The sequence below is a fragment of the Nuphar pumila genome, chromosome 9 (assembly GCF_984573655.1).
Source record: "Nuphar pumila chromosome 9, dmNupPumi1.hap1.1, whole genome shotgun sequence".
In the NCBI taxonomy this organism is placed as follows: Eukaryota; Viridiplantae; Streptophyta; class Magnoliopsida; order Nymphaeales; family Nymphaeaceae; genus Nuphar; species Nuphar pumila.
In genome coordinates this window covers 70,462,078-70,476,028 of record NC_143257.1, presented here as the reverse complement: position 1 = coordinate 70,476,028, position 13,951 = coordinate 70,462,078, and positions in this window count along the sequence as shown.

The following is a 13,951-nucleotide window of genomic DNA, read 5'->3' as shown; positions in this document are numbered from 1 at the left end:
TATAAAGGTTTGGAAATGATAAATTTTGAGAGATTGAAACCCGTAGGTTTGCTAATGAGAGAATGGAGAAATCGCAACCTGAAGGTTTGATTTATGGAATAAGTTGATTTTGGGAGCTCGACAATTATGAGCTGGGACTTTTTTGAAACACATGACCAGCGAGAGCTGGGTCTTTTGGAAATACATGACCAAAAGCTGAGTTCTTTTTTGGGAATGCATGACCAGCAAAGCTGGAACGTTTGAAATGCGTGACCAGTGAAAAGTTGGAACGTTTGAAATACCTGACCAGCGAAAAGCTGGAACATTTGAAATACATGACCAACGAGTGTTGGATCTTTTTTGGAAATACCTGACCAGCGAAAGCTGGAACGTTCGAAATACATGACCAGCGAAATGCTGGAACTTTTGGAATACATGCCCAACGAGTGTTGGATCTTTTGAAATACCTGACCAGAAAAACTGGGACGTTTGAAATACCTGACCAGCGAGAAGCTGGAACGTTTTGAAATATATAACCAACGAGTGTTGGATCTGACCAGCAAAAAGCTGGAACGTTTGAAATACCTGACCAGCAAGAAGCTGGAACGTTTGAAATACATGCCCAATGAGTGTTGGATCTTTTGAAATACCTGACCAGCAGAAGCTGGGACATTTGAAATACCTGACCAGCGAGAAGCTGGAACGTTTGGAATATATGACCAACAAGTGTTGGATCTTTTCGGAAATACCTAACCAGTAAAAACTGGGACGTTTGAAATACCTGACTAGTAAAACTGGGACGTTTGAAATACATCAGCTTTTGGGAGATTTTAAATCAAAACTTGAATTTTGTAGAAGGAAGGATTTTGATCAAAAGATTGAATGTAGAAAGTTATTGGTGCGAGGATCGGATCCTCCAAATGAGCTCAATATATGATTGAAGATTTTGGGAAATACCCTAGTGCGAGGACCGGGTTGTAAAGATGAGCTAATCAAAGTGAAATTTTCAGAGAATGGACCATCATAGTTTAATTGCACGTGGTCGACTTTCAGGATTTTGTTCCCTTGTCCTGAACGGAGAAAATAACAAAGAGAATACCTCATTGATAGGAGGCATCAGGTTTATCCCTTAACCTGAAAGGGTAATCTTTAAAGATAAAAGTGGATGAAATTTTAATAAGATTGAAAAATTTGTTAAAACTTGACGTAAATGAGCAATAGCTTGAAGAAAATTTGCTCAAACCAAAAAGTAAATCAAATGAAATGAAAATAAAGATCATAAGATCAAATGAGAATTAACAAAATTTGAGAAAAAGAACTTTTGTCTAATCCTGCCTGCATATGATGAAAGAAGATGACCATGGATTAAAATAAAATGCCCCAGTATCATGGAGAGGAATGTAAGAATTGATAGAAGATCATTATTTTATTGAAAATGGCTCATTGAAGAGTACAAAGGCTTTAGAATGAACATTTCAGGTGTAAAACTTCTTCAGATGCAGAGCGTTAATAGGGTCTGGCATTTCCACTCTGTCTGCATTGATTAAACGATATGAATTGCGAGGGAGTGCTTCTTTAACCACATAAGGGTCTTCCCAATTGGGTGACAACTTGCCCCGTGGTCGATGCTTGAGATGAGCTGTCGATCTGAGCACCAAATTGTTAACTCAAAATTTTCTCTCAATGACATACTTGGCATAATGTCGAGTTATTCTTTGTCGATAAGCTTGAGCGTGCTCTGCTGCCTTGAGCCTCTTTTCATCTAGTAAATCTAGTTGCACCAATCTCTGCTATTGATACTGATCAAGTGGCAATTCTACAAGAGAAGCAAATTTGAGAGCGGGCTTTTGGACATGGAGAGGCAATACCACTTCAGTTCCGTAAACAAGTTCTGAAGGAGTGGCATTGGTCGGAGTCCGAATGGTGGTCCGATATGCCCAAAGTGCGTCATGAATTTCTTCAGAATACCTTCAGTATTACTTTCGAAAGGACAAAGCTTTCGCGAAAAAGGATTTAAAATTCAGAATCTTTCTATTGGCCGACCAAAAGGATGAAGAATAAATCCTCGATATGGCCAGCAAAAGAAATTCAATGTTGTTGCAAAGCCATAAGTGATCGGTAGTGATCGCAGTTAATGACACATTTTTAAAGATCATTCTTGGAAAATAAAGCAGTCGAAATATCCTGGGTGATACAGAAAAATCCATTCAATCCCTATTTCTCCTCAATCACCTAAGCTGCAATTAAATATCTGCAAAAGGGATCTCTCAATTGTCGTCAAGATGAAGACGAATTATGCGAGTAGACCCCCAGGGCCAAAGAAGATTTGAATCATCTCTAAGATGACGGAGTTTGTGACGGATCCTTCTAGGGAAAGTTCAGAGCACCGTCAAGATGAAGGCGACTGCGATGAGCCTCCCGACAAACCCTAAAGGATATTTAATTTCTACTATCATCAAGAGATTTTCAACCAAAGAGCCAATAACCGTCAATATAATCCCTGAGAGAAAAGAAGGATCAGAGCATCTCTGAGATGAAGGAGTTTGTGACGTACCCTTCCCAAAAAAAAAAAGAGAGAGAGAAAAGTCAGAACATCTCCAAAATGAAGGATGATGTAATCCCCAAAAAGCCCAAGAGAGCTCTATTTCTGCCAATAAAGAAACAAAAAGTGAGCAGAAAGATCATCATGAGAAAAGAATCCCAGGATATCAGACTGCCAAAGAATCTTCTTTAATTTTGTGAAATTCTATTATCAATATTCTTTCACCAATTGCTCTCACAATATCAAGAATACTCTCTTTTCTGCTCATATCAAGGAAATTGATAGCTTCCTTGAAAGAAAGCCAATTGCAAGCAATTTCAATTCGAATATTGATTCTACGGAGTTAAGCCCAGTCGGAGGTAATACTTCAGGTAGAAAACAGGAAAGATTTTCATACCAATATACATCAATTTCAAGCATTTTGAATCAACAAACAATTTTTAACATTTTGGCAATATTTTCTTACTATCTTGACATGAAGTGAAGAGCTCGATGTCCATCTTGACACATCCTGATATCACCTTTTACCTCCTTCAGAGAGTAACCTTTACCATCTTTCGCGTTGTTGAAAGATTAGCCTTTTCTGTGAAAGGATCGCCTTTGTTATCTTTCGCGTTGTCGAAAGAATTCATCTTTTGCGTTGTCAAAAGAATCACCTTGCTCCTTTGGATCGCCATGTCATCTTTCGCGTTGTTGAAAGAATCGCCTTGTTCCTTTGGATCGCCTTTATTATCTTTCGTGTTGACGAAAGAATTCATCTTTCGCGTTGTCGAAAGAATTCATCTTTTGCGTTGTCAAAAGAATCGCCTTGCTCCTATGGATCGCCATGTCATCTTTCGCATTGTTGAAAGAATCGCCTTGTTCCTTTGGATCGCCTTTATTATCTTTCGTGTTGACGAAAGAATCCATCTTTCGCGTTGTCGAAAGAATTCATCTTTTGCGTTGTCAAAAGAATCGCCTTGCTCCTTTGGATCGCAATGTCATCTTTCGCGTTGTTGAAAGAATTGCCTTGTTCCTTTGGATCGCCTTTATTATCTTTCGTGTTGACGAAAGAATTCATCTTTCGCGTTGTCGAAAGAATTCATCTTTTGCGTTGTCAAAAGAATCGCCTTGCTCCTTTGGATCACCATGTCATCTTTCGCGTTGTTGAAAGAATCGCCTTGTTCCTTTGGATCGCCTTTATTATCTTTCGTGTTGACGAAAGAATTCATCTTTCGCGTTCTCGAAAGAATTCATCTTTTGCGTTGTCAAAAGAATCTCCTTGCTCCTTTGGATCGCCTTGTCATCTTTCGCGTTGTTGAAAGAATCGCCTTGATTCCTTTGGATCGCCTTGTCATCTTTCGCGTTGTTGAAAGAATCGCCTTGTTCCTTTGGATCGCCTTTATTATCTTTCGTGTTGACGAAAGAATTCATCTTTCGCGTTGTCGAAAGAATTCATCTTTTGCGTTGTCAAAAGAATCGCCTTGCTCCTTTGCATCGCCATGTCATCTTTCGTGTTGTTGAAAGAATCGCCTTGTTCCTTTGGATCGCCTTTATTATCTTTCGTGTTGACGAAAGAATCCATCTTTCGCGTTCTCGAAAGAATTCATCTTTTGCGTTGTCAAAAGAATCTCCTTGCTCCTTTAGATCGCCTTGTCATCTTTCGCGTTGTTGAAAGAATCGCCTTGATTCCTTTGGATCGCCTTGTCATCTTTCGCGTTGTTGAAAGAATCGCCTTGCTCCTCTGGATCGCCTTGTCATCTTTCGCGTTGTCGAAAGAATTCATCTTTTGCGTTGTCAAAAGAATCTCCTTGCTCCTTTGGATCGCCTTGTCATCTTTCGCGTTGTTGAAAGAATCGCCGTGTTCCTTTGGATCGCCTTGTTATCTTTCGCGTTGTCGAAAGAATTCATCCTTCGTGTTGTTGAAAGAGTCACCTTATTCCTCTTCAAGAAAATTGTCTTATTCACCATCCAACTTACCATTTTCATTTCCCAATCAGGATAAGGGTACAAACCTGAGCCTCCTTTGATGAGGTATTTCATTTTCCCCCAATCATGATAAGGGAACAAACCTAAGCCTCCTTTGAAGAGGTATTTCATTTCCCGATCAGGTTAAGGATTAAACCTGAGCCTCATTTTGATGAGGTATTTCATTTCCCGGTCAGGTTAAGGGTTAAACCTGAGCTTCGTTTCTACACGAAGTATTTTCCGTCCCATCCAGGTTAAGGGCAAAACCTGAATCTCACTTCTTTTGAGGTAATTTTTTTTTTCTTTATTCTCCATTTCATATCTACCATTTTCATCAGGGCTAAATCTCTTCACATACAGTCAGATCCTTCTAACTGGGGCATTTTTATAGCCCAAATTTGGTGTGTTTTTCTTTGCCACTAAGCTCGTCTTCAAGTCGGCTTAGTAGCAAAGAGGGGCATCTGTAAACACCCCAAATTTTCCTCATCCATTCTCAAACAACCCTCCTCGTGCAGTGCCAACCCTGTTAGGTCAGTGTAGGAGTCAAACCCCGAGTCAGTTTCAGAAAATTACCATTTTATCCACTTTCATTAGGAAAATTACCATTTTACCCCTAGGTCATCCCGGACCCCAGTCAGTCAGAGTCAACCAAGCTTGTTGGTCAGTTTAGAATAGTTAGAATATCAGTCATTTCAAGCTCATCTGAGCTCACAATGAACAGACCATTTCCATTTCTGACCATTCCTGCCAAAATGGGATCATTTCTTCAAAAATGAGCTTATTTCTTTCTCAAATTCAAGTCAATTGTCTCCGAGTCAGTCATTCATACTCCCCAGAGTCTAACTTGAGCTCACCAGGAGTTTGAGTACTCCCGTTTCAGTTCAAAACCATTTCAAAGTGTCCAGGAGCCCATTTTAGTCCATTTTAGCTCTTTCAGCTGAAATTGAGCTGAGTTCAGCCAATTGAGCTAGTATTCGAGCTTCGATTTTAGTTCATGTCAGTATTAGTAACCTTTGTTTCAGCTCAAACCCAGCTCAGATTCGTAATTCACTTCGCTTCAGTGACCATTCTGTACTATTTCTCTAAAAATGGCAGCTTTTCTTGAAAATTTAGCCGGAAAGGTCAGTGAGTCAATGTCTGGTTAGTTCACTTGAGTTCTGAAACTCTAAAACCCAGTTGAATCCAGCTCATTTCAGTTTAATTCAGCTCAAACCCCAATTTTCAGTGTCATTCTAACCCAGTAGAGTCTCGAAAACCATTTCTTGAGGTATTTTGCAAATTTTATCTATTTTAATGCTTTTTGAACTCGTACAAGTGTCAATCAGGGTCTAACATCCAAAATTCTTCATTCAGGGTCTGCATTTCGCATGTCATTTCTCATCATTTAGTATCATTTCTCAGCATTTCATAACATTTCATCACATTTCATTCTATTTTTGAAGTCCAGAACTCCAGTTTTATAAATTTCAATCCAGATCAAGTTTCAAAAGCTTTCAGAAATCAATTTCAAACCCCGGGTTTCCAAAATTGACATTTTTACCCCCGGGAGTCTAAATTTGGAAATATTTTCTCAAGAAAAATAATCTGGATTTATTTCAAACTCAAATTTTTGAATTCTACATTGGATTTGCTTCGCAACGGGGTATTGAACTTTAAAATCTGAGCTCATTTCAAAAATTGCCAAAAATAGCTCGTTTCGGCTATAAATAAATTTGGAAGTATTTTCTCGAGAAAAACAATATGGATTTCTTCCAAAATTAAATTTTTAAATTCTACATTGGATTTCCTTCGCAACGAGGTATTGAACTTCAAAATCCGAGCTCGTTTAAAAAACTGCCAAAAATAGCTCGTTTCGTCTGGATATTTTCTTAAAAGAATATTTTACCCCCTTAATCGTCAAAATGACTTTCAAAAGTGGAATTTGGACCTGCTCTGAGATGGCCCATCCATTTGTATTTTCTATTTTAATTTATAAAAAAAAAAGAAAACAAATTATTTACCTTTTTATTTATTTATTTTTTTGTTTTATTTTTTTTATTTTATTTTATTATTTTGTTTTCCTAAGGTGGGACCCAAAAGGTGGTCGCCCAAACCTCCAGCCCCTCTATTTCTCCATTTCTTTTCTCTCCTCCTCTCCTTTCCCTTTCCTCCTTCCTTTCTTTCCTTCTTTCTTTCTTTTCTTTCTTTCTTCTTCCTTTTTCTTTTCTTTCTTTCTTTCTTTATTTCCTCCTTTCTTTCCTCTCTCTCCACTCACGTATGGTTTTTCCAGCCCCTCTCCTCCTTTCTTTCCCTTTCTTTCCTTTTCCTTTTTCCCCTCTTCTTTCCTTTTCCTTCTCTTCCTTCTTTCCCCCTTCTTCCTTACTTCCTTTCCATCTTTTTCAAAAACCAAATGACTACAGCCATTCACGTAAGCCCATCTCACCTCTTCCCTCATTAAACCCATCATTTCCTAAAAAACTTAGGTCTTTTGATGATTTTGACCTAGGTCATTACAAAGGAAAAGAAAAAAAATCATACGCCTCCTCTTCCCCGATTCAACGTCTCTCTCTTCTCTAACCCCTTCTTTCTCTCTCTCTCTCTCTCTCTCTCTCCCTTTAGCTATCTCCCTCTCTCCTTTGCTGCTACACCTACAGCAACTCCCACCTTCTTCCTTCAGCACCACCAACTGCACACCATAGTAGCCAACCACCTCTTCCAGCCATTGAAGCTCCACCTACCAGCTTGCAGCCACCAGAAGGGAAGCACCAGCCGGTTCATCTCTTCCAGCCATCTCCCTCTTCAACAACAGTCCAGCAGTGTCTCCTCCACCTTCAAGGCAACCAAACTGTTGTTTCCCCTCCAAAGCTTCTCCATTGAAGCCTCCACCAAACAAGGCAACTTCCATTACTACCTTTTCCGTCGGTGCAAGTGTGAATTCAAGGTAAGTCAATAGGTTCCATCATCTTTTTCTGTTATTTTTGTTATTTGTTTCATCCAACTTCATTGATATTTTCTTTAGAAAGATGATTTTAATGTAAACAAATAAAAAAAGTAAAAAAAAAAATATGTATATATATACAATAAAATGTTAAACCTTGCTTATTCATGATGATGCTACACAAAGAAGGAGATCCATCCGAATGAATGGATCGGATCTCTCCTTGTAATGGCCAATATCGAAATGAACTATGCCCCCTGTTGGTTTTCATTTTATTTTCATATTTTGTGTATTTTCATGCTGCATTTAGGTTAGTTTCTTGATTTTGTATTCATTTTACATAGTTTTTACCAGCATATAATTTAGAATTCATAGGTGTTCATTTATGTGTAAAGTGCAGTTGTTGTTTCATTTAAGTGTTTTTATATATAAATCCTAGAAATTTTAATGTATTTAGATTTATCTATCTGTGACATCATGCCAAAAACTTGAATCCATTTGGGTTTTAAAACTTCATAAAAAAAATAAAAACCTAAATCGGGTTCTGAACCCTCCCAAAATTCCAGGTTCTGTTTTAGCAGACAAGAACCTATGGGATCTCCTAGATGGGAGAACCGAATGCTCCTCTAAAAATTACTGTGGATTCAATATAGAATATACTAAATATCTGGAAATTTTGAGAATTTTCCAAGCGGTTTTGATCTCTGTAAAAAAATCGGATTTCTCAGACCCCTGGGAAAATATTGATTTTCTTCCGTCAGGGTATAGACAGACCCTAATGCACTGAGTCCATACAATATGTAACCTTTCTGAAAATGCTTTCAACATGAAAGTTGTTCCTAACATAATTTCCTGTCATTTCCCAAAATTTGGGAATTTTTGGATCTGTTTCATTATTTGTCCTGGATTTTCTTTTTCTGTCTAACAGATTCCAATGTCCAGAAATCTCAGAGATTTAGGTCTCTGATAAATGTATGACCTTTTCCAAACCATAACCCAAATCCCAATGGTGTCAAAAGATCAAATTTTCCTCTGTTTGTCAGGAACATTTTCCCGCAATTTTAGCCTTTTTCCCATCTGTCTTCCATTTTTTCCATGTTTTCTACCGAAACCTATCTGTTTCCCCTAAATCCTAGAGTCGCCGGATTCCGATCCGACTTGCCGGAGTGGCACAGCTCCGACCATAGGTCAAAATCAGAAAGTGTAAAAGGAAAAAATCCTTGCCTTACTGTCCTCTGTCACCCCATAAAATTTGGAAAAAATTTATGGAAGTTTGATATCTTAAATCTCCTTTAGAATCAATATTTTAGGCAAAAATCACAAAATTTAGGGTTTTTATTTGAATTTCCATATTTAAAAATACAAAAAATTAGATTTTCGAGATCCATTATGTTTCTAGGGTTATTTTAGGTGTCCATGCCAAATTTGGTTTAATTCCAAGTTCATTTTCTCCATGTGTTAGTTTATCTTTAAGTTCAGAAGCGAAAATCAGGTTAAATTTGATTTTTGATGATATTTTCGTCATTTTAGGGTTTTTATCATGCACATAAGCATGTAGAATCATATTAGGGTTAATTTTAATGTCATTTGCATTTCATAATTTTCAATTTTGCAAAATTTATTTCAGAAAACCCTGGTTTCAAGGCCATAGTCTTGTTATCGAGGGTATTTTGGTCATTTTGACCTAAATTTCGAAATTTCAATTTCTAATTCTCCAAAATTTCATGCATATCATCATATTTTATCATATTATGTTTGATTTATTTCATTTGATTTTCAAAATTCCAAAATTTACAAAAAATCTTTCATAAAACCCTGATTTCAAGGTCATCAGGGGTATTTTGGTCATTTTGATCCCAATATCGAATTTTCAAGTTTATTTTTGAAATTTATTCATTATTTATCATGTTTATGTCAAAGGGGGTATGATTTTGGGTTTATATCTGAATAATATCCGATAATTTCTCATATTTTTGGATAAATTCATAAAAACCTACATTTTTGTGCTAACACTGTTTTCTAGTTTTGCAGGAATATTCAAGAAGAAGATTTTATTTTCTTACTTTATTTCAATTCAATGTAAAAAAAATAATGTAATATTTGGAATAAGAGTTACATTTCTGCTTAGAATAGGGCTGCATTGCATATAGTTTAATTTATGCAAATTTCAATATGTGATGTATGATTCATGCATAATATTTCAAATTCACTATGGTTTACACGAATGGCACGTGCACAATCTCTTATGGAGTTTATAAACTCGGTGGGATTCGTATTTATGGCCATAGTCAAAATACGAAGAAAACCAAGATTTATGATCTTCGTATTAGCCACATTCAGCCTACACACTTAGGCTAACTTCAAAATGCACTGCATTTCCCAAAGTTTTAAAAGGATTTTCCAATTCCTCAATTGAAATTCCCTTTTCAAATTCATATTCATTCATTCATATCATTCAAATTGCATTATTCTAAAATTCATTTTCCAATTTCAATTTCAGAAAATTCAGCTTTCTCAAGAATTTCCAAGTCTTTCTCAGGATCTGATTTTCTCAAAATCCTGAGTTTTCAAAAGAGATTTCAAAGCATTTCCCAAGTTCAAACCAAGATTTTCCAATGTTTTAAAATTCTCAAATTTCAAAGTCTCAAGTTTTCAAAAAGATCGATTTTCTCAGATTTCTCATTTTCCTGAGAATTCAGTTTCCTGAGAATCCATTTTTCATTTCAAAAGTCATTTTCCAATGAATTTCTTAGATTTTCTTAGAATTCTCAAATCCATTTCCTCAAAAAAGCAATCTAAATCTCAAAATTAATTTTCTAAAGTACAAGTTTTCCTGAGTATTCATTTTCCAATGCAAATTTATGTTTTCCAATGAAATTCAATGATTTTTTCAGGAATTCAATTTTCAAGTACTTTTTCAATCAATTTTCAAGCATATTTCAATTTTCCAAAGCAAACATCATATTTTCTCAAACTTGCATTTTTTCAAAATTTCATAGCACAAGCCTGATTCTTTGTGCATTCTAAGAAAAATAGAGCATAATTTAGATATTTGAGTCAAGTTAAAGCACGCAATTGATCCTTGGTCCAATTACCCCTGGTAAAGGCGCCAGGAACGGTTGAACCTCGTACCGATAGGCGGATCCCATTCCACGAAATTTTCTCGCAAATTTTCAAAACGGAGGTGAGTAATTTTCAAAACCATTTTCAAAACTTTGGTCGAGTTTGACTCGCGAAATTCCTTTCTTTCTTGCAAGGGAGGGGAAAATTTTTGCGATGATAACAGGTTTGGCGACCGTGATGGGACCTGTCTTCGCCTGATCAATTATGTGCTTTGACTTAGCTCAATTATCAAAATTGTGCTCTATGAACTGTCAGCTTTTAATTTCTGATATCATGTGAACCTAGGAGCCTAGACTTGAACCCAGCTGACATGGATTGCATATAGATTAGGCATGGTTTGGTAGGACCATATTGAGGAGAATTATGCATGCTCACATAGACTTAGGTCTGAAATACAACACTCCTCATTCTAGGACTTGTATGAAAACAATGTTTGCTTCTTCAAAAAAAAAATTCAAAATTCTCTCTCTTTAGGATTTAGAGCCCTCTGTTTGCCTGCATGTGATCATATTTCAAAAACCACCCCACCTATGTCTACCCGGTCTTCACGTTGCTGGGCTCTCTTCCAGAACCATAGTTCGGGACAGAGCCTCACAACTGGGCCACTTATTTGGGCTAACGCCCCCCTGCCACGTACCAAGGGCCATAGTCCAACGTATATCGGCAGATGCTCAAGGATGTTGGGAAAATACAAGCCTAGAACCGGAGATGAATTTTTATGCCACGTACATCGAGCCTCGGTTCAAGTATATTGGCATAGCATGGTTGGACACAGATGATCTGAGCCTAGAGTCAGGATTAGGGTCCTACAGATCTTTCAAAATTGATGCATTTAGAGTCAGCTTCTTAGGGAATGTTGTATGTGCATAATTGTTTGTGTAGGATGTGATTGAATGCATTCTTCTTTTATTTCTCAATTCTCTTTTATTTTCCTTTTACAAATTTCATCTATTGTTCTTCAACAATTTTATCAAAAACCCTGGACGATTTTCAAAACCTCATATTTTTCCTCAAAAGTCCAGGCGATTTTCCTTTTCCTACCTTTCCTCTGGACTTCGAATTTCTAACCTTATTTTGATCCTGCCTGCAATTTTTCAAATGTTTAAATCTTGTCAAACTTCTCTTCTTCATATATGTCTTCCAAATTCTATTCAGAATTTTTGTCTCTTTCCAAGTCCTTAGACATCTCCTTCATCATCTCTATTTTTACCAAAAATCCTTCAGTCTAAACTATTCCTTTATTCTGCAGAAAGTATTGGCATTTCACTACAGTTCAAACAAGGTCGGGAAAGAGAACAACACCAAGCAGTATCAAAGAGATGAGTTCTTCGAGGCCAGTCAAGAAGCCAGACAAGACAAGTGAAGATGAGATTGATCCAGTCATGTACAGAATGTTTCAAAAAATGATGACAAAGATGCTATTAGAGCTACCCGAGTCAAGCACGAGAAAGGAACCAGCCAAGCGGAATGATCAACCTCTCCAGTCTAGTACCCAGCATAAAGAGAAAGAGAAAGAAAAACCAAAACACAAAGACTGGAGCGTTGATCGAAAGTTCACCCCTCTGGATCAGAAGCTCGAGACTATTTTAGAAAATTTGCTTGCAAAAGGCATGGTCCATTTACCAAAAGTCGTTGATCCTCCGTCAATCATGGGCAGATTCAAAGAGCAATTTTGCAAGTTTCACCGTGCAATAGGACACGATACAAAAAATTGTTTTGTCCTCAAGAATATCGTTCAGGATCATGTTGATAAGAATATTTTAGGAGAAAGCAAAATAGCAGACCAGCCGGCTGTCCTAGCCAAACACCTCCAATCCCGCTCCCAACAGAAAGCAAGCAGTCAAAAGAAGCCAAAACATGACGGTTGGGGTTACGATCGTGAATTTACCCCTCTAGATCAGCCCCTCGAAGAGGTCCTTGAATACATGCTGAGCAAAGGAATGGTTAAACTTCCAAGAATTGCTAATCCTCTGGTCGCCCTAGGGAAATGGAAAGATCGTTCTGCAAATTCCACCGAGCTACAGGGCATGATACTGAGTGATGCTTCGTCTTCAAAAATATCATTCAAGACTGCGTTGACAAGAATCTCCCTATTAAAGAGGAAGACCAGTCGGCCGTTCTGACCGAGCCTTTCCTTGATCATTCATGAAGACGACAAATGCCAATGCTTTCTCATTTCCATCATTTCTGCTTTTTGCTTCTCTGAATAAATGTAGTCTCCAGTTGCTTTCTTTAAATTTGTCATCCTTCCTCCAAGACATCAATAAAATCATCAATTTTCCTTATATTTGGAGGTCATTTTCTTCATAATGTTATTTTCTGAACTCTCATGCAATATGCTCTTTATGATGAATGCTTTTCCCTGAAAAAAAAAAATCTTCCTGCCTTCCTTCTCAGATAACTTCCTAAGTTCGTAGAGAAGCTCATTACCAATTATGCATTACTTTGTTATATTCCTTCAAAAATATTTTTTTCTTCATGGTTGACGGCCTCGCCTAGCTAACAAGACATATCTCGGTTGTTTATTTTCTCTCATGGAATAACAATGCAATTGTCGCAATTCCAGCAATAATCCCATCCCTGGTAAAGGGATATCCTTCAAACTGTCAACCCAATTTCAGATCTTCATCCATTATTTTCATTCTATTCTCCAAGTCATTGCCTTCAAGAATTTTCTCTCATTCTAATCATCCTATTTGTCTTACAGAGAGTTTCGGCATCGTGGAATGGTTCAGACCAGATCCAAGAAGAAAATAGTGTCGCTTCAGTACCCTAACAGTAGCAGCGAGCAAGAGATGGATTCTCCGCGATCTGCTAGGAACCAAAGTCAACAAGCCAATGATGATATCGATCCTCAGATGTATGCCATGTTTCGAAAGATGTTGAATAAGATGATGGCAGAGCAAACAGGGTACAGTTCCGACAAGATTCCTACCAAGAAAAAGATCAAGGGCCGAACATTGAAGAAACAACTGAAGATATCCAAGAAGTGTATCCAACATGAGGATACATCTGATGAAGCAGAATTAGGAGGTGGAACCGATGAAGAGTGTGAGGCTCAGCAAGCTTTTCAGAAGATGACACAGGGGCAGGGGTCAGACAATAAGCTAAAAGATCATTCTGCTAATAACTCTGACCAGTCACAACTCAGAGATGTGGTCAAAATGGTTAAGGATCTGCAAGCCCGCGACAAGGGCAAAAAGATTTTCACAAGCGAAGATTTCTATGATGGTTTAGATGGTGATGACAACCTAGAAGATCTCCCCCGTAAATTTGTCAAATTTGATGGGACTGGCGATCCCAAGGCTCACCTGGCTATGTTCTTTGCGGAGTGCAATCGATTCAAGAGAGACAATCGTGCTTTGTTTAGATGTTTTCCTCACAGTCTGGAGGGCACCGCCGCCAAGTGGTACTCAGAGCATATCAATCCCATCGAATTGAAG